Genomic DNA, 21,546 nt, shown 5'->3' with positions numbered 1-21,546 from the left:
ACAGATTTTATCCTGGGAAGAAATCAAGGCTAAACCACTTCCACAAAACCTTGCCAAGAAAAACTGCAAGGACTTGTCCAGTCATTTACCAGGACAAGTAAAGGCGTTTAAAAAAGGTGTGTGTGTATGCGCTACGCACGCGCGTACACACACACAAAATCTCTGGATTTTAAAAATTAAAAGGGTTTCTTAAGAATCTCCCCAATTCTCCTAATATAAAAGAATCCAGATTCCTACCGCCTCCCAATCTAAGACCACAAAAGGAAGCTATAAAGAGATGTCTTGTCTCTAGTAGCACCTGTGATATGCATAAGAACCTCAATGCCCCATTGTCTCACTAAATCAATAGAGGGATGGAAGACTTTTAATACAGAAGAAATACCCAAACCAGGAACTGGTCAAGCAAAAAATGATTACTTTGTCTCAAGATCGATCTTGGCTTATTGAAGAAATCATGGTTAAAAAGAACATGGCTTGTATAAAATATGATGGTTGGCCTATAATGCCTGTAGCAGACCACTGAAGTCCATAGGATGGAAGAGCTTGTTTTTCGAGCTCTTTGAATATTTAGACCCTCTTCCTGCTTTTGGGTGAACAGCTAATTCGTCTTCTAGAGCAGCTGTCCCCAACTTTTCTGGCTCTATAGACTGGTGGTGGTGGTGGTGATGGGGTGGTGGTGATGGTTTTGTGTGTGAAACCTAGATCCCATGCATGTGCAAATGAAATGGACCGGAGGTTGGGATCCTTGTTCTAGAACATCTTACCTGGCATCTATATACATATTTTGGTGTATGAAAGAGATAAGACTGTGTTGTCCTTCTGATGACCAAAAGGTCAAAATATGAAAAAATTGACATTGATAGATTGTAATCTACTGACCCTACACAAAAGGTGCCAGGTTTTGACCTTCCTTGCCAGCATTAATCAACTCTGGACAGGATCCGTACCCAACATGGTGTCTGCCAGGGCTCATTGTTTAACTCGAGTCTTGTCTCTACCAGTGGTGGTGTTCTACCGGTTCTGGCCAGTTCTGGTGAGCTGGTAGCAGCAGTGAACAGCGGAGACTGAACTTGTTCTCTCCGCTGCTCTGCTGTTGGGCCCACCCCGCCCACCTGGGGTCCCATACTCACCTTTATCCTGTGCTTTTGAAGCGCAGCTGCTGCTGAAGCAACCGGGAGAGTGCAGGCTTGCATGAGTTGGAATGCCTCTGCGCCTGCAAAAATGCCTCCGCACCTGCGCAAAGTGTGCATTTGGTGCGCATACGCATGCAAAGTGTGTGCACATGTGCAAACTGCACCCACCAAGCCACGCCCACCGAACTGGTGGTAAAACTTTTTGAATCTCACCACTCGTCTCTTCCCCTCAGTGTGACTGTGGTGTGCCTCGATAAAATATCTATCACATTGTGTCTGAATGTCCATCAAGGGCTTACACCAGCCCAATGTCTGATGTTTTTCAACCATAGACTACCATGTTCTTGAATGGCTGGGTGGACTGGTCATTAACATTTGAACCACTATAAGTCCATGTATTTGCCATTCGCTAAATAAATAAAATCTATTGGCTATAAGGTATAGCAATATTTTATCTAGAAGATTATCCCTTCATAGGGGATAAACAAAATAAAAAAAATAATTTAAAAAACTAAAAGCAACCTGTTGATTTTACTTGAAATATTAAAATGCAAACATTCAGTATTGGAAAAAATAGATTTCAGAGCTGTCCAGATCATAGTAGAAAAGAAGTTCGCAAATTAAATTTTAAAAAGCCAAAAGAAAATATAACACTAAAGACAGACCATAAGATGGCGATAGTTTACTAAAAATTGTCTTCCTCTGTTGGAGTATCCACAAACATATAATGGAGAGTTCCAAATATTATTACAGATCACACAATGTTTCTAACAGAAGCAAATTGCTTCATCCATAGATTGAAGTATGAATAATGACTGACACATAATTTGCTAATTTATACTGAGAGTTATAGACAGTAAGGCTTGGTGTCACATAGAAATTGAAAAACTAACAGAAGTAGGTGGCTATACCTACTTCTACAGAAATTGACATTTTTCTGAAATAACAGTTCTTCTGCTTCAATTACCTGCTCTTCTCTGGCTTCTTAGAGGTTCTAGCTATAATTTCAGGGGCTACTAGAAAGATTGTAAACTTTACTTTTTTCTGCTTGTAGTCCATAGATTGCTGAATTCTTCCTTTGATTTAAAAAGGGGCAGATCTTTATGTATTGGAGGATTAGAAACAGTTAAAGAGGGAGGGGAAAAAGTAAGATAGAGATTATTCAATCAAAAGAAGGATGGAAATCAACATTCTACATTTTCTCTCCTTTTTTCCCCTTTTTTATTTTCTATTTTTTCTTGTTTTTCTTTTGATTTTTTTAAAAAGAAATTGTACTGTAAAATTTGTAATATTCTAATAACAGTATTTAAAAAGCCATTTTTTAAAAAAAATCTCAGAGGGGAAAATTGGAGAAATCTATGCTGACTCTGAATGTATGGATTAATTTCTGAGCTTGCTTCTATGTTTATAGCAGCATAAAACCTAGTGTGGTCTATACATAGTACATAGTTTATTTTATTCACACACACGCACACATGTATACATACACATACATATTGCATCCACACATACTCCAACAGATATAGCAGCAAAATCCACAAATACTTAAGATGGTAATTATAATTCATTAGAACCCTGCTTATTTGTATATTCATGCAGTGTCAATGCCCATATAAAAGGATCAAGAATTTGACCACACCACCATGTCTTCCATTTTTCTTTCTTTTTTTTTAACATACAAGTTTATAGGTGCCACTGTATGCGTCTATATATTTATTATACAAAGGATTTGCATGGTTGAAAATTCTGAGACTTGTGGCCTAATCTTGCCAATAGGAGCAAGACAAGAAATAAATCAAATAAATAACAATCATCTGTCTGGATGGTACTGTGTTGAGAAAGGCTTGTATAAAGTAATGCTCACACCAAGATGTCACATTTTCATAGTTTTAACAGAATCTTTTTCTGTCCCACTCTTTTCTCCCTCCCAACCTTTTTGCTTCAATCTGTGTTATAAAGATGGCTCAAAATCAAACAGATAGCAATCACTGGAACATATAATACATCAATCAATCAAATGGTTGATTATTTCAAATTCTTAATAGGTTGCCTCTAAGGTTAAAACCCTCTCAAGGTAGCTTAGGATAATAATAATAAAACATAAATAGCACAAAACTGAAGCCAGAATGAACTAGGAGCCAACAGAAAAATAAAACACCAGCTAAAATAAATCAACAACAAACTAAAATAAATTACATTTGACCACTTTAAAAAAAAGAAAAGAAAAAAGAAAAAGAAAAAGGAGCCTCACTTTTTGGGCTTTTCTAAAGAACTGATACACAGAAGCTGGTAGTAAATTTCATTGCTGGAACAGTACTCTCACTTTTACTTATGCTAAGAGTAAGCAAGCATCACCAAGTAGTATGGGCAGGCTTTCCCCAATTAAGATCTGTTTTTGTCCATAAGTGTTTATGATTTCAGAGCAGAAGTGTTTCCAATTTGCCAACTTTAAGATTTGTGGACTTCAACTCCCAGAATTCCCCAGTTAGCATGGTAAGTTTTTATCCATTCCTTCTTGTCATGCCTTCAGATGCTTTAGAGCAGGGGTGTCAAACTCGCATCATGCAATGTATTGCAACTTTTCCCCCTTTGCTAAACAGGGCGTGGGCATGGCCAGCATGTGATGCATATGGGCCTCAGGCCGCGAGTTTGACAGCCCTGCATTAGAGAATAGGTTGTCCCATCTCTTCTCCATTACAGCCCCTCAATATTGGAAGACCGCTATCATGTCAGCCCTAGTTCTTATCTCCGTTAGACTAGACATCCCAATTCCAAAGTTGGACAGCATATATATTTAATAAATAAAAATAATAAATAAGCAGAGTAAGTGGGATGTCTGCAGTTAAAAAAAATCAAATGGCTGTACAATGATGCAATTGAAGCTTTGCCTACGCTCTATGTGTGACATATATAATAAAAAATCCATCACCTGAGGATACGCCTGCTGTGTAACCACATCTAAGCCATGGTGGCACAGTGGTTAGAATGCAGTATTGCAGCTACTTCTGCTGACTGCCAGCTGCCGGCAGTTCAAATCTGACCGGCTCAAGGTTGACTCAGCCTTCCATCTTTCCGAGGTTGATAAAATGAGGATCCAGATTGTTGGGGGCAATATAGTAACTCAATAAAACCTCTTAGAGAGGGCTGTAAAGCACTGTGAAGTGGCATATCAGTCTTAGTGCTATTGCTATATGATTTGCTTTCTTGTCCAATCTGCTACTAAATATTGCCTCAGAAGAAATTCAGCTCATGATTATCCCAAAAGAATACTATCTCCTCATGGGTCACCATAAAGCAAATTGGGAGAGGCAGAGGAAAAATGGAGTTTCATCTCTTATGGCAACCTTCTCTAGTCCAGTGTCCTCTAGATGTGTACTCTGAAAGTGCAAGGAAAATGGGAATTGTAACCTAACACGTACGGAGAGCACTGGGTTGGGGGAAGACTATGCCAAAGTATTTGACCTTAAGCTATATTTGAGCAAAAGCTCAGTCTGTCTGTTAACTTTACAAACATGCAATTAAGGTTCATGGAGTTATCTAAATTCATTTTCTTGCCTTATAATTTTATGGCCAAAAGCATTCTTGCTGATTTCAGGCTTCCTTTCTTCATACAGTAGCCAAAAGAGGGAACCAAATATTGTTTGTTTACTTGCCCATGAAATAAATTATGCCCTTTCGCTGTCTTTGCTATCTAATCTCCATCAGATATACACTGTAAAAGAAAGAAAGCAGGGCCTGCTCTGGCCTTGAGAAAACTAACAACAAAAAACGTGAGAGGCCCCAGGCCTATAATTTTTATATAATATCATACTGTAGAAACTCAGTATAGCAGCCTTAGCTGGAATAAACATGTCCATTTCAATCTACACTCTTATGTGCCTTTAATAAATAAAATGTATTTGGCAAGGATCTTATTACTCAAATACTTTCTAAGCACTGCTTTATGCTGTAACATTTTCCATGCACTGATCAATTTCTTTATGGCTGCACACAGGAAAAGAACAGAATTATCCTCTTGTTTTTATTTTTTTGCTGTGCCGTTTTCAAATAGATTCCTTTTTCTTCCTAATATTATTTGGATTTGGATAGGATGGATTTTTATAAATGCATAAAAATGATCACTCGCTCACATGATATAGTCATACTGTATGCACTTTGACCAAAAAAGCATTTTGCAAGTGCATTTAAGATGCTTAATGTTGACAGCAGGTTTTAAAGGATCCCAAATACCATAAAAGTTATTTGAGACTTTTGGGGGGGGGGGGTTGCTTCTTGAAGTTGGACCTGCAATGAATGTTTTTATATGGGTGGCATTGGATAGATGCTATCAGACAAAAACAGGCATTCAGGGTGAAAAATGCATGTTACAAATTGAATGGTGCAATTCTATATGAGTCTGTTCAAAAGTATACACAAACGGCTTCACTGGGACTTATACCCAAGTCTATGGATATACTCTAAGTTTAGAGCTGTAATGGTGCATCGTTCAAAGAGCTAACTTGATTAATTAACTCATTAATTTGGCAGACATTCCAAGCTGGTATCCTTCAGTTCTACTAACTCGGAATTCTGGGAGCTGTAGCCCAACACCTACAGAGGCTATTTAAGTTAGGGGAAGCTGCTTTATATAATTGTCAGGTTTCACTTCTAGTAATAATTGGGAGGAAAAAAAAGATCATTAAATTCTGGAATGATATATTTACAGCTCTTAGATATTGTCAATTGGACTTATTGTGAGAAAAAGGAAAAAAATTAACTTGTGACCAGTGGTGGGATTCAAATTTTTTTACTACCGGTTCTGTAGGCGTGGCTTGGTGGGCGTGGCAGGGAAGGATATTATAAAATCTCCAGTCAGAGGTGGTATTTCCCGGTTTTCCAAACTACTCAAAATTTCTGCTACCGATTCTCCAGAACTAGACAGAACCTGCTGAATACCATAAGTTCCAGAAAGAAGAAGAATAGGAAGGTCGAAATATAGTTGTACTTTTAACTACTGTGAAGAATATCACAAACTATTTCTTTATCATTTTTTCTTTCTCTTCTATTTTTCTATGTCGTTTCTCCTTTTCTTGCACTTTTTTCTTTGATTTCCTTCTTTTTTTCCTTTTCGTTTCTTATTGTCCATTAGTTTGTGTTAACGTTTATCTTCTTGCTTAAAATTTTTAATAAAAAATACACTCTAGAAAGGAACTTAGTATCTCAATGTTAATAGTTTGTATTGTATTTTAGGTAATGTATTCACTCCTGCCTAGATATGGCAGCAGACATAACTGTTCTGTGCGTGAGCCGTGCATTAAAACAAGGTTTGATTATACCTAGCCTCCTATCCTTTTATCTGTGGCAAAATGATTATTATTTTTTATTTATTCAAACTATGAAATTTTACATTCACATTACACTTTCTTATTGCTTCTGCTGAAGATTCATGATAGTGCACATCATCTGAATTACATCTTTTCCCCCTCCTTCCCTCTTTCTCTTTCTTTTTTTTTTCCTGTTTTTTTTTCACTTTCTCTGCCAAAATTTATTAGAAGGCAGGGAGGAACATGCATATAATTCCATTACTTGTACTTCCTGACACTTGCTTGATGGAAAGACCAGGAAATATATATCACTATATAAACAGAAATCCTTTTAGTGGCTGATGTGCACCTTTGTCCCATTTCTTGTCTATTTATGTTAAGAAAAATATTGGCAGCAAAATTTGATGAGATAAATCTAGAATACAACATTAATATTATTTTTCTTTCAGTATGAAACTATTTGCTAATTTTAATTAAGAGGCCTGATTCAATGATAGCTTCTTTTAAGTTTAAAGTTCTGGTCCTTTTTAAAAAAATCATTCTTGGTTTTTCACTTGTCTTCCATAATTTTTACAATGATCTTTTGTACTTTACATTGAGTAATTCTATTAAAACATTTTAGCTCTCTTTTAATCCATAGAATCAAGTAAAAGGTTTAGCTGACTCAAAGTATTATATCTACTTAGGTGTCTCCTCGCATTTTAAGTGTGAAACATGTTAATATACAAAGTATTGCTACAATACTGGCCACTCAAGTGCCTTCATCAGGAAGCTGGTGACTTTGCTTTTAATTATTGAAAATCTATATCTCCTATATAACATATGAAAAAGTATTGAAACCTGAGGGGAATCTGTTAAATTTAAGTACAACTTAGTGTTTAAGTTATGCTGTTTTGTATCTCAGGGTCCCACTGTCAACTGGACACAGTGCCAAAAGATCTTCCCCATGCTGTGCCCATTTTTTCCATCAAGATTTATTTATCACTTTTTTTTATTATGGTGCCTACCATCCCTGTCCTATTGTTTTTTTATTTTTCTTATAAGTATCTATGTCATGTATTCAAAACTATATTTATTCTTATACCTGTATCTTGTAAGCGATTGACAAATCAAAATAAATTCTTAAAAAAATAAAATACAGTCCAAATTGTTGCTTTCTGAACAGGCCATTTCATGTGCTTGTCTCTGGGAATTTCCCTTTACTTGCTTTTCTCCACATAAGTAAACAGTTTTAAAACAAAACCAAAAACAAACAAACACTAGGCTATTTTCTTAAGTGAAGCAAAAAAGATATAAGGCCATTTTTAAACCCATAAGGAAAAGCTAAGAAGCCATTTTCTTCCTTTTATGTTGGATTGGCTCTGTCTACTTTCACAAATACTTAGAGAGGCTGGCTTAGGCAACAATAAAGTTGTTCAGGTAGAGAGGTGCTCCATGCCTGTTACTTGAACTTGGATCTAGGCTTAAATTTCCTTATTAAAGGTGGAACTTTTTATGGTCATTTCCTCATGCTTCAATGTATGCACTAACTGTACCTAGCTAGTGACATGGATGAATACAGGTTGGTTTTTTGTTTTTTGTTTTAATTTCAATTTTGAAAAGTGTTTCTTTCCAAATGCAACCCTTATTGATACAGTAAGAACTATAGGAAGTCCTCAAGTTACAACCGCAATTCAGATCAAAATTGCCATCTCGAAGCAATGAGGTCATAAAATCTGTCGTCACATGACTGCATCGCTTAGAGACAATGATCCAGGTAGTCCTGGTTGCTGTTGTAACCCCAAGAGCTGTAACCCCAAGATATTTGAACAGTTGTCAAGGGAGTAGCAATGGGAGTCACAGGTAAGAAGTGTGTGGGAACCATGGGGGGAGGGGAAGCCGGGCACAGGCCATCACATGAGTGACTCCATAGCATGCAATAAAGAGGATGTGGTCCATGCAAGTGAAGGCAGGCAAGAAGGGCACAATGTGTGAGCGACAAAGGGCGAGTGAGCTGTGGGTAGGAGAGACTTATCCAAGTGACTTGCAACCTTCCCTGCTGGCATCCCTATTGTATTTGCTTGTGGGAATCTGACAAGGAAGGTTGCAAATGACAATCACATTGCTATGGGATGCTGCAACTGGTCATGTGTGAGCTGGTTGCTAAGCATCCAAATTTTGTTCATGTCACTGTGAGGGTGATAAAATGGCTGGAACTTTGAGGATGATCATAAGTTCCTTCAGTACCATTATAACTTTAAATAGTCACTGTCATATGAATGGACATTAAGCAAAGACTACTACATGGGACATAATGACGTGTTTGACTATACTTAAAATTAAACTGAGGTATGCAAAACTGCATTTTGCTTGAGGTTGATTACATACCTAAAGTTACTCTTGATTTCAAATAGGTAACAATGATATAAATATATTGTTTTGCTTTTTTTTGATGCTTACATCATTCATTTTTGCTAAATGATTCATACTGTAACAGCTTCATCATCCTTTAATTGAGCAATTATTTAATCCATCATAACCTTAATGAACTTAACATGAATCTTTCCTTTTGAGACAAGTACAGGCTTATCTGCTGTCTCATTTGGAGAAAGCTGTCACCTTTTTCCTCACATGTTGCTTTTGAAATTTGGCATGAATAGGACCTTTCAATATCTCAGCAGTGTTTTCAGTAACTTCTGTTTGTTTTTTTTAAAAAAAAACTTGAGTTCTATACAGGTAGTCCTCAACTTACAACAGATCATTTAGTGACCATTCAAAGTTTCAATGACACTGACCATTTTTCACACTTATAACCATTGCAGCATCCTCATGGCCATGTGATCAAAATTTGGATGCTTGGCAACTGACTCATATTTATTATGATGGCTGCAGTTCCCAGGGTCATGTGATCAAGAAATGGGGTAAAACTCACTTAACAAATGTTTCAATTAGCAACAGAAATGTTGGGCTCTATTGTGATCATAAGTCAAGGACTACCTGTACTCAGCTGTATACTCTTGAATTCCACCTTCTAATTTCTTATCTACACTTTGTAGGATCTTGAAGAAGGCATGTGAATAGCTTAGACCTAAGAGATAGAGCCTGACATATGGTAAGTTACACTGTCAAGGTTGGACATATTCAACAATTCAGTAATTACATTGCAAACTTCAACACTTCCAAGTTTTATTCTAGCAGTGTAACTTTCCCATCAAATTTCTAATGGCATAATCACCAAGTGTTTTACACAAAGTCTGTTTATTTAATAATTTAGTTGAAGTTGTAAAGAGATGAAGTCTATAAATTTCCAATATAAGTCAAAGCCGTTCCACAAGGTTTAACTGAATCACATAAAATAAAATCACATCAACTTAGATTCTTAATGGTGCACAATTTATATTTAAAGGTGTCTTTTACACACCAACATGCTTTCCTTTCATATTTGAATCAATTGTAACCTTGATCCTTAAAGTCAATAAATGATAAACTTTGCTCTTAAATGAATGAATGAATGATAAATTGAATGAATGATAAATGAATGTTAGATTCAGCTCTTCAAGAAAAACTCTTGTCAATCCAGCACCACTAAAGTCTACAAAATTCTACAAAATGCTCTTCAACCAGCCTTTTCTACATTGACTGTTCTAACATTAAGTGCCAACTTTATTTGTACATTTGTGTGTGAATGTATCTTAAATAGGGGTACAATTAAGAATAAGAATTTGGAGGATTTCACTATATTTAAGACCATCTGCAGTATACTGTATGGCTTATCAATCAAATTTATTTTTCATGCTTTTTGATATACTTACTGTGTTCTACAACAGATTGTTCATAAGCTCAACTTGCTAGATAAAATTACCATTTGAGACATAACTCCTTGTTTTGTGACTCACAATACCACCTCTGTAAGCTAAGATGAATGAAATGTATTTTTCCAGCACTTACTTCTTGCTGCAACAGAGATTGTTCCAACACAGTATAGTACTTTAATAGTAGTTTTTGCAGTTATTCAATCATACCATTGTTTTATGCATTGCATATGATCATCTGAGAGCTCATGAGGTTTGAGACAATCACTTAAATGTTTCCAATAAATCAGCCCATTAAAAACTTACCTTGATTGAATTCTGACCTCCTACCACTTGTACTAGAAAAGTTCCAGTGATGGAATTCAATTTTTTTACTACTGGCATGGCTTGGTGGGCGTGTCAGGGGAAGGATACTGTAAAATCTCCAGTCAGAGGTGGTTTTTGCCGGTTCTCTGAACTACTCATAATTTCCACTACTGGTTCTCCAGAACTGGTCAGAACCTGCTGAATACCACCTCTGACAAGTTCCTTCATCTTTATCTCAAATCCTTTTATTCTCCAAATAGACAAGATTTATCAAACACACCATGTTCACTTGTGATATATGTTTTGACCATTCTACCAATTTTAATGGTTTTGTTATCAGACTGATTGAGCTGGGTTATATCATTCTCACATTCATGGCTACATTTATTCTGATTGAAGTCAACAGAAATTATGCCTGCATCTCTGAATTCTTGTATGTGATGAATTATTCCCCCCCCCCACTTTAATTCTACTATATTAACAATTTTTCTATAGCACCTCAGTGTTATTTTTCCTGTAATTGTAACTCTGGAGCAAGAAAGAAGAAGAAGAAGAAAAAAGTAAATGCTTCACCCTGTCTGAGAATTCCCAATTGATTAAAGGAAACTTCCGAAATTTGAAAAACCCTGGCCCAACATATAAAATACAATCCCAGGTTCTTGGACTTCTCGTAGCGTATCTCATATGGTTAAAACTTTTTTTCTTCTTAAGAGTACTAAATCTAATAATAATTGCCATAGTCTCTTGCTGTGTTGCCCAATGTAATCCTTCCTGTTTAAGCCAGGCAAGAAAGAGTTTCCCAAACTGACACACCCCTGCAAAACTGTGGTTCCGCACAAAGGAGGACTGTTGGAATGTTAAAACCTTCATGACACCTCTGCAAGCCAAGCCACATATCCACCCAACCATTCCTGATCCATTGGCAACTTCAAAATAAAAATATAAAGAAACCACTTAAACATTTCTGCCCGCATTGACACCTGGGCTGCAGTTGATTAAACATGTCTCTTCAGGGAGTCAGCCAATGCTGGCAAAACAATTATAAAGCAAAATTCCCTTAAGATAAGGAAAATCTTTTATCACAATACTGCTCCTTGGCATCAGCTCCTCGGGCTAAACCCTGACTCCAAACCCCTCATAACATTCCACTCCTTGGAAAAGATCTCCATATCTAAGACATACAGATCTATTGGGTCAGAAACAACTTTCCTTTCTGGTCTTCACACGTCCCCAGGGCAAGAACACCTCACTTTCCGTATCTAACATGCCCTATCAAAGTCCATTATTACTATAAATACTATACTCTCAACAGTTTGACCTCATGGCTATTTTTGACAGCATTTCCTTTGGCATTGAATAACTTCTGCTTCCACTTCAAGCAGGCATCCTGTGATTATTTATTTGGCCATGGAACAAATCAGATTTTTTTCCCAACAATAAGTAAACTAAACACTTCTAATCTGTTGGTCATTGTGCAGTTCCTCATATTAGCTATCACAGTATAATATGGAATATAACATGGAGCAGTAGTATAATAATACATAGAAGTTTCACTGATTCTTCTTTTTCTCTTTATCATTTTAAATTTAATCAATTCCTGTAGCTTTCCATCTTGAGTACTGGATGTGCTTGTAAATAGAGGAATATCTGCTATGCTACCTTGGATGTTGATAATTACTGCCCAGAATATAAGAATATTCCATCTTTGTTTGATGTTTGAATAAGTTTCTTAAGATTCTCTCCCCCAAAGATTTCAGTTTAACCAACCAACCAACCAACCAACCAATCAGAATAGAACTGGAAGGGACCTTGGAAGTCTTCTAGTCTAACTCCTGTTCAAAGCAGGAGGCCTCATACTATTTCAAACAAGTGTTTGTCTAGCCTTTTCTTAAAAACCTCCAGTGATGAAGCACCCACAATTTCTGTTCCACTAGTTAATTGTCCTCGCTGTTAGGAAATTTTTCTTTAATTCCAGGTTGTTTCTGTCCTTGATTAGTTTCCATCCATTGTTTCTTGTCCTGCCCTCTGGTGCTTTGCAAATTGACCCCCTCCTCTTTTGTAGCAGCCTCTCAAATACTGGAATATTGCTATCATGTTCCCCCTTGTCCTTCTTTTTTAGACTAGCCAAACCCAAATCTTGCAACCATTGTTCATATGTTTTAATCTCCAGGCCTTTAATTATCTTAGTTGCTCTTCTTTGCACTTTTTCCAAAGTCTCAATGTCTTTTTTGTAATGTGGTGACAAAAATTGGATACAGTACTACAGGTATGGTCTTATTAAGGCTTTATAAAGTGGTACTAATACTTCACATGTTTTTGATTCTATGCCTCTGTTTATACAACCAAGGATTGTATTAGCTTTTTTGGCTGCTTCTGCACACTGCTGGCTCATGTTTAAGTGATCATCCACTAGGACTCCAAGGCACCTCTCACAGTTACTGTTTTTGAGCCAGGATTCATCTAATCTACTGCAAGTGCAAAGTGCAAAGAATTCTATTCTATTATGCCATCTTTTGGGTTTTCCTGCCTAAGTATAAAACGTTGCTTTTCTCCACATTAAATTTTATTTTGTTGTATAGGGCCCATTGTTCAAATCTGTCAAGATCTTTTTGGATCCTGAGCTTGTCTTCTGAGGTTTTGGCTGTTCCTGCCAGCTCAATGTCACCTGCAAATTTGATGAATTCCTCATCTATTCCCTCATCTAAGTCATTTATGAAGATATTGAAGAGTACCAGGCCTAAGACAGAACTTTATCTTACGCCACTGCTTACTTCCCTCCATGTAGATGTAATACCAAGTCCATCTGGTAGTGATGCTGTCTATCCCACATTTTTCTAGTTTACCAAGAAGTATGTATACTGAGAGCTTATGCACCAGGGACAAATTCTTTGTGTGTCCAATCACACCTGGCCAATAAAAAATTCTATTCTATTATGCCATCTTTTGGGCTTTCCCCCCAATTAATGAATGTGTTTCTGGAGGGCTTTTACTGGCCTCTTGAGGCACAGGGACAAAAGAAGCAGCTTTACATAGTAAGCACAACTGAGACAGAGCAAATATTTCTGAAAAATGCCACATCAAAACTAGAAAAGTACTTGGTTTACAAGAGTGCTCAAGCTAACCTTAAGTTGTAAATGGAAAAACATATGAAAATATCTCTTGGTTGCTCCTGAAAAACCAATTCTTTAGAACATCAACATGTTAAGTAGGGAAATTTGTGTGTGTGTGTGTGTGTGTGTGTGCTTGAAATCCAGATTTGTTGAATATCATCTGACTGTAGAATCTAAAAAGCAAAATTAAACAAACATTCCCCAGGAATAAGTGAGAAGAGAACAACATTTTGAATTTTTTAGTTGCAATTCAGTATGCACATTTATCTGATTAAGTTCTATTAAGAACAATGAGTCTTTGAGCAAATGTGTGGAGAAGGGTGGGTTCATATTGAATTAAGTCCCTTTTATGTTAATCGTACCTTTGGTAAACAAATTACTGAATCATGGACAATACTACAATAATGGTTTTCAAAATACAGTATTTGGATATTCACACCATGGTAATTACAAACTAAACAAACTATATTATGATTTGCTGCAATATGTTAATTTAGCAGTTCTTATGTATCATTTATTATTATTTATTCTATAGCAGTTCTGTTTTATTTACTAGGATAGCAGTCTCCTTTTTAGATTTGCTGAACTTTTTGCTATGTAAAAATTGCAAAAGACCAATGAAATGATCCAGGCAGGTTTCTTTGAAATATATAGGAAATTGCCACATAATTTATAGGCAATGTACTGATTTGTGTTAAACTATTGTTGATTGCATACACTTTTCACTTTATCCCTGTTTTACTTTAATAAATTTATTTATGTCAGCCAGGTACTTTCAAAGTTTAACAGAGACATATTTTGATTAAAATATAGATACAAACTGTCTGATACTTTAATAAACTTTCAAATAATGTCCTATGAGCTATGTGACTTTAGATCTGCTAACTATCCACCAGTATTTTGTTGTTTTAGTGTTTTTTTTAAATTGTATTATCTATTTTTATATTCTTTTACACTTGTACTATTTGTATTTTTTCCTTTAATGCTTTATAAATAAATAACATTTATTTATTTAACATAGGAAGATATGGGAATTTTATAACAGTATGCTTTTGTACAACTTTTTCATTTCACTGAAGTTCAATAATGGAAGATTTTAATGGACCCAGACAATCATCTTTGCAGGTAGAAACTTTATTTTGTCCTTTGTAGGTAAAAGAGGATCCTCCTGAATAGCCAAGGAGGAAGGGAAAAAAAGCATTCACGATCTTCTTAAGGAAATGGCTGTCCTTTCCCACTCTCTTATTAATCTATGAGGAATTAGATCACATCAAAGGCCACAGTGTTAAACTTCCTGCTCCTCCATGGCATTGCTCTAAGGTATCTTGAGAAGTTTTCTGTTTTTGACAGTGATACCGTCTGACAGCTGCTTTCCTTGAAATGATGAAATTGTCAAACTCAAGAGCAAAGATTCTTCACTAGAAGGTAGCATGAAACTAGATCAAAAGATGCAGTCGCTTGGCAGTTGGGGCTTTAACTGAAAAGCTGTTGAAAGTGGGAGTGAAATACGATGTCTTGTAACCCTTCCCACAACATCTCTTGTTCCACAGAGGATAGTGAAAAAGGAGAATTCCCATTGGGGTGGGGGAAGGAAGGAAGGAAGAAGGAAAGAAGAAAGGAAGGAAGGAAAGAAAGAAAGACTATGAAGATTTTTAGTCATCCAGGTCATGGTTGTCCCAAAGATGCTTTTTCAAAAACCAACTGGACCTTTTCCCCCCTTGAAGAAGTTTGCCTTCTCATTCAAGAAATTTCTTCAGTTCTGATAGAACTCTTGATGAGAAGTGAAACATTTTCAAGGAAAACAAAGAGAATCCAGTTGCTTTTTGAAAAAGCATCTTTGGGACAAGGAAGGAAGGAAGGAAGGAAGGAAGGAAGGAAGGAAGGAAGGAAGGAAGGAAGGAAGGGGAAAAGGTTGATGCCGCACATGATAGAGTTCAGAATAGAAAAACAGCAGGAAAATGCTCGTGCTTTGTAAGACTGCAAATTTGAGAACATGTTTCTTAATAGTTAAGGATTCTTAAGAATGCCCTGCATTATTGTAAACAAAAAGGGCTCCCATGTGTTTATGCATTCAGAAAAAATAAAAGATCAGAGATGCACATGTTTAAGTGCAGAAGCAGAAGCTTCTACTTCTGTAGAAGAATCCTGAAATAACCTAGGAAGCTGATGATAGGTCATTTTCAAGTCAATGGCATTATTGAAATGAGTATCTAGAGAAATCTAAAATAAAACTGTATCTACAATCCAACACCCATATCCCCGCATTTCGGTTTCTTCCGAAAACCACATTTGGTCTGAGTTTATTCTAGCCCAAGGCTGTGATTGATTCTGTGGTGAAATTCACTCTCAGCTAAACCACCATAAAGGGATATTTTTAAAAAACTGTTTCCACAAGAAAAAAAAAATTATATTACTTCTGTGTTCTTCATATGTAGCCCGCTTTACTATTTAGAATAGTCTGCCCCAAACTAATCTTCAATTCTTGTTATTCCCATGATTTATTGGCTAGAAATGCACCAGGTTGGAGAAAGGACATTTAGAAAAAAAATGATAATCACTTCTTGAGAGTATAGGATGCTTAGGCTTCTCATGAACAAACTTTTCATTAGACATTTTTTTTCACATTCTAAGATTAAGACTGAAATAAAATAATTAGGTTTTTTTGTTCTTTCCTACTTCGATGTGTAATTTTAAATGCCGAAGCCGAGTCATTTTTCCACTAATCCTAATCCCTTATCATCTTTTCATTGATCAAAGGTAGCAAAGATGTAAGCTGAAAATGAGTTCTTACAGAAAGAAGTCCTTCAGTCTCTGCTGAGCTATGTAATTGTCTGAGTAAGAGTGCAGCCTGAATGCTTATCAATGCAAGAGATTTAAAGGACAGCTTCACAAGTTGGACGAACTGAGCAATGCTCAGGTTTCATTCAGGTGCATTTTGTAATCATGCCAGCAAGACATGATAGCACAGGAAAGTATAGGCACATCCCAGAATAAACATTTTTTTTTTACATGTGTGTCTTAACTCAAAAGTCATATGCACCTGCAGAATCTGTAAGATAGTTGTGTAACATCAAAGCCATGTTCAATATGTAAAATAGGTACAGAAAGAAAGGGTGGTAACAGAGCATCACAACACCATGCTTTGGTTCTGGAGTTCATACATTTAGATCAGGGGTGGGATTCAAATTTTTTAACCACCGGTTCTATGGGCGTGGCTAGATGTGCCTGGCCATGTGACTGGGTGGGCGTGGCTTTTTTGCAGCAAACCCTCCCCCCCATTTTTTTTTGCCTCCTGGGAAGCCTCCTGGGCAAAGCTGTAAGACAGAGAGGGGGATGCGGCACAGCTGATCATCAGAACAGCTGATCGTCAGGATGGAAAAAAAAAATACCTTAAGGAGTAACTGGGGGGGGGGGGAGAATGCAGTCAGCAATGTTGCGCATGCGCAATAAGGACTGACTGGGTGGGGAGGGGAGGGGTGGGCAGAGAGGTGTGTGGCCAACCAGGGGCACAATTTGCCGGTTCTCCGAACTGCACAGAATCATAACAACCGGTTCTATAGAACCGGTCCGAACCAGTAGAATCCCACCCCTGATTTAGATCCCTTGCACAGACCCCCTGAGCTTCGTGCAGTGATTAGCCCTTGAAGATGATTCATTCCATGAATTGGTTCTTTACAAGTCTTTGCTAAAGAAACGGTTGCTGAGGAATCAAGCAGATAATGGATGCATGAACTAGCCGTTATCTTTGTGGCCTATGCAGTTATAACTCAAGTTGTTGTGTGAGATCATTTTTTTTTTACTTTGTTTCCTTTTCTTATAGACCATTCTCTTCCTTCTGGAAAGCAGGAGCTTTCCTCCTTTGTAAGTAATTTGCACAGTAGCAGCATCCTGACTGATTATCATTGTTGATAGAAGCATTTAAGCAAGCCAGAAACTTCTGGTAGAGGGCAAATTTAGACACAGCATTGAATAGAAGAAGGTTTTGTGGCAAGTGTTTACATAGACACAGAAACACACTATCGCCTTCTTCTATTTCCTGGCACACGGAGAGCAGCAGTATGTGCTACATACTCTGGACTGTTCATCAACTTCAAACATAGGCCAAATCATCCGTGGAAATGGCAGCAATTAGGAGAAGTGAAATCCAAACAAACTACAGTAACTTGAAGAGTCTCAGTGGCAAAGATACAGCCCTCAATATATTCAACCCTTCCCTGCTCCCATTGACAAGAGTTAATGGAAAGATAAACCTTAAGCCAGTTTGCAGTTTATAAACTGTCATCAACTAAGGGCTCTGATCTTTGTAATAAGAAAATATCACTAGTTGCATGGACAGAAGTGACCTGTTTCGCTCTGGAGACTCCCCACTCTTCGCCCTGTTTGTTAGACTAAAAACATCAGATTTTCTGAGACGGAGTACGAATGGGGCACACACACATTATAAATGTGTGAGAAAGGAGAGGGATTTTGTCAGTTTGTGCTGAGTGGGTATATAGTAAAATAACAGTTGAAATATGTGATAGAGTTGTGTGTTTATGTATCCCTTTAATTATTAAAATACCAGCTGGTTTTAAAATGTCCAGTGTAGCATCTTTTTCCATGTTAGTCTTGTAGGCTGTCAACAAAGAGAAAAAAAATGAAAAGAAATGAAATAAGATTCTATGACTTTAGCCCTTGAATAGGCTAAGATTAAAATTGTTAGAAGTAAAAGAAAGATGGTTTATTTAATCAAGCTTAAAACAGGTGTGTTGTTATTTTTGGTAACCCTTAAGGGACGTTTGTTGAAAACAGGACTGAAATGAGAATTCTTTATCAATTTGTTTATACAAATTGTAGATAAGTGATGGGATATGAAAAGAGATCATTTGTTGTATTTGAAGAGAAGGCGGCACACTGCTAGAATTGTTTATTCTTGTTGAGGAAGGTGGAAAATCAATTCACAACAAGCCTACCATCTTACCTGCTTACCCCATGTTTAGTATTGCATCATAAATTATCTTTAAAAAATGTTATTATTCTCTGCTTTGAAAGAGAGAAAATGCTTCTTTAAAAAGAAATTTATCAACCATTTTAAAAGAAAATATAAAACTCAGATTTCACTGCATGTTTATGTTTGCTCACATATTGTTGACCTTTGTAATAGCCAAATATTTCCTGTTTTTACTTAAGGGTAATATTTATCCTATGATGTGGGATGGTAAGCTATACCTTGAAATCCTCATTTTACCCACAAGCCACAGAGAGGTCAACTGCTATTAAGGATACTTGGCTTGGATTCTGTACTTCCAATATGACTGAGTCAGGCTGTTTTAAATATACTGTGTTGACTTTGTGGACTACACTTTCAGCCTTTTATAAGTTGGAGCATCCATACAACTGATGACAAATGGAGATTTATTTTATTTGAACCACAGAATTTTGGCCAAAGAGATTAGCTTCCTTCTGTTAAATTTAAAGCTAAGAGCACAGGGTTTCTTGGGGTAGTTTTATGTATTTAGTAATGGTCATAATGTACCAGTTCAGGCTGCAGTCCTAAATGTATTTATTAGAAAGCACTAAATGCACCATGGCACATAACTCGGGTTGACAACAGAGTAATTCAAGCCATGACCCTTTGGACATGCATGTAACATCAACATGTACACAGAAGGGACATGGCTTTGATCACATGCCACAACCATCAAGTTAACTTTTTTGATCCTTCCTTCGGACACAGCTGCTATGCATACAACCCTCACCTTCCCCCCTTTTTCCCCTCAATGCCATACCAATGTCAGTTAACTTCCCTGATTCTGTCTCTAGTTTAAGAAGTAGCTGTTCTACATTTCCTTTTAGTTTGCCTTAGTTTTTACTATTACAGTTATTATCTTTAATATAATTATTATAGAAAAGAGAATATGCAATAGACTTGCAACAATCTGTTTTTGCTTAAAAATTACTGAGGGGATTACTGATAACAGCTAAGTGCAGTTTAATTAAAAAGAGCAGAAATGCTCTTTTTCTGTAAGGATATGGGGGAATATACATGTGAATGCCTCTTATCTTCTTAAACTGTTGTGATGTGTAGGCACAGCTGTCTTATCTTATCCTTCATGCTATTCATACTGAAGCCTGAGTTTCAGAAGTTTTACCTTGCGTTACTGGATAGTTCTTTGAAGCGCGTTGTTGTCCTTTCGTTTTTGTTGAAATATTCATGAACAGTGAAGCAACGAGCAAATTTTTGATTGTACGAATGCTTGATTTCAGCTAAACATTTCGCGAAGTATTCAATGACATTCTGATTAGCAGTATAGTTAAGTACGTGCTGATGATATGGTCATTAAAAATTAGAATACTGATCTGACACATCTATACATTTTGTTATATACAGTACAATTCCCGTTGTTTTCAGAGCATCTTTTTTACTTTCCATAGTTCTAACTCAGAGGGACATTAATGTAACATGAAACAACCTAAGGAAAGTTCCTTTCATCTCCTTAAAAATAATGGTTGCATGATGTCAGCCTTTAGAGACAGTCCAGGCAAGAAGCACATCCAGAAATGCAATCACTCTTTAGTGTAAGGTTACATTAACAGAATCTTGCAGGTTTGGAAGTACATGCCCCAAAGGTACTTTTCCAAAAGGCAACTGGACTTTCTTTCTTTCCAACCATGAGACAACCTTTGGGACTGTAGTGTATTTAAATAAAGATTTCTAGGGCGATGTTCCTATTGGTTAACAGAAGCAACGATACAATTGGTTAGTAACGTTAGTACCTGATTGGCCGCCAATAGCGGCGGGAAGTTTAACTAAATGTCATTGGTTGCGGGCCATGGAGCAGCTGCTATAAAAAGGGCTGCTGCGGTTTGACTGCAGTTGAAGTTATTGTTATTATTAAAGAGCTGAATTCAACTCCGGTCTGCGAGTCTCTTTACTGGCGACAGAACAGGGACAATCATGAGTTGGATGATTGAGAATCTCCATAGACATCTGAAAGGACATATCTTCTACATCACCTTTACAACCCAAGAACACGGAGGATCCCTTCTAAGACATTTGCCATGCTCACATTCCTTCTGCAGGCCAACCTGCCACTTATCCAACCCTGTAGCCCTGAATGTGGCTGTTCTCTATTTTTCAAGGTAATTCCCACATATTTAGAGCTAAGTTGCTGCTTATCTGTCTCTTCCTCTTCCATAGGAAATGTTAAAAAAAAAAAAATTCTCTGCTGACCCTATCCAATTCTAGCCTATTTTAAAACCTGTTATTTATTTTGCTGTGTCCTTTACCTGCATCCAGTTTGGTCCAGTTAAGTTTGTGTTTTGGAAAAGTATCCTGCAGATGGACAATCCACGCTGGTGGGATTCAAAAATTTTTTTACTACCGGTCTTGTGGGCATGGCTTTATGGGCGTGGTGTGGCTTGGTGGGCGTGGCTTGATGGGCATGGCAGAGGAAGGATACTGCAAAATCCCCATTCCCTCCCCACTCCAGGGGAAGGTTACTGAAAAATCTCATTCCCTCCCCATCCTGCTAACCTGCTTTCCAGCTCCGTTCTCCTGTGCAGGGCAAAAAAAGAAGACCAAGCCAATCAGCTGGGACTCAGGAGGCAGAGAATAGATGGGGGCGGGGCCAGTCAGAGGTGGTATTTGCTGATTTTCTACTACTGGTTCCGCTATCGGTTCTCCAGAACTGGTCAGAACCTGCTGAATACCATCTCTGACAATCCACCAGAGTCTTGATCTCATTCACATAATGGCTTTCCAATATTTCTTTAAATGTAAACAATTAAAAAGAGGAAAATATTTCATGGTAGGACAGATGTGAGGACGCCGCCTTTATCCTATTGATAACCAGGGTTGGTTCAGTGAATCTAGCTCACTAGGTGGATGTCCCCTTCCTTCTTTGGTACTCCATGTGCATCC

At 37.1% G+C, this 21,546-nt stretch overlaps 1 long non-coding RNA gene across 4 annotated transcripts in view; it reads left to right on the top strand.

The window, feature by feature from the left end:
* The window catches only part of LOC148132484 (uncharacterized), a 185,378-nt gene that overhangs the window by 97,845 nt on the left and 65,987 nt on the right, over positions 1-21,546 (top strand). The window lies entirely within an intron of this gene.

This window comes from Notechis scutatus, chromosome 2 (assembly GCF_049901735.1).
Source record: "Notechis scutatus isolate UNSWTSFEM ecotype Mainland chromosome 2, rNotScu1.2, whole genome shotgun sequence".
In the NCBI taxonomy this organism is placed as follows: Eukaryota; Metazoa; Chordata; class Lepidosauria; order Squamata; family Elapidae; genus Notechis; species Notechis scutatus.
This window is presented reverse-complemented; position numbering and strand designations above follow the sequence as displayed.